Below are 651 nucleotides of genomic sequence, written 5' to 3' on the forward strand. Positions count from 1 at the left end.
GAACTCGGGACCTTTGCCTTTCGCGGGCAAGTGCTCTACCATCTGAGCTACCGAAGCACGACTCACGCCCGGTCCTCACAGCTTTACTTCTGCCAGAATCTCGTCTCCTACCTTCCAAACTTTACAGAAGCTCTCCTGCGAACCTGGAACTAGCACTCCTGAAAGAAAGGATATTGCGGAGACATGGCTTAGCCACAGCCTGGGGGATGTTTCCAGAATGAGATTTTCATTCTGCAGCGGAGTGTGCGCTGATATGAAACTTCCTGGCAGATTAAAACTGTGTGCACCGACCGAGACTCGAACTCGGGACCTTTGCCTTTCGCGGGCAAGTGCTCTACCATCTGAGCTACCGAAGCACGACTCACGCCCGGTCCTCACAGCTTTACTTCTGCCAGTATCTCGTCTCCTACCTTCCAAACTTTACAGAAGCTCTCCTGCCCGCGAAAGGCAAAGGTCCCGAGTTCGAGTCTCGGTCGCGCACACAGTTTTAATCTGCCAGGAAGTTTCATATCAGCGCACACTCCGCTGCAGAGTGAAAATCTCATTCTGGAAATTGCATATTTCTAGATATCGGGAAGCATTTGACACAGGGCCCCCACTGCCGACTGTTAACGAAGATACGAGCGTAAGTAAATGAGTGACTCGAAACTT

The 651-nt window shown here is 51.3% G+C and overlaps 1 non-coding gene across 1 annotated transcript; it reads right to left on the reverse strand.

Annotated features, from left to right (window-relative positions):
* Window positions 1-282: 282 nt before the first annotated feature.
* On the reverse strand, window positions 283-356 carry Trnas-cga (transfer RNA serine (anticodon CGA)). Its single transcript has one exon. It is a non-coding gene; the product is annotated as a tRNA-Ser (tRNA).
* Between the last annotated feature and the right edge of the window lie 295 nt (window positions 357-651).

Source organism: Schistocerca nitens, chromosome 7 (assembly GCF_023898315.1).
Source record: "Schistocerca nitens isolate TAMUIC-IGC-003100 chromosome 7, iqSchNite1.1, whole genome shotgun sequence".
NCBI classification, from domain to species: Eukaryota; Metazoa; Arthropoda; class Insecta; order Orthoptera; family Acrididae; genus Schistocerca; species Schistocerca nitens.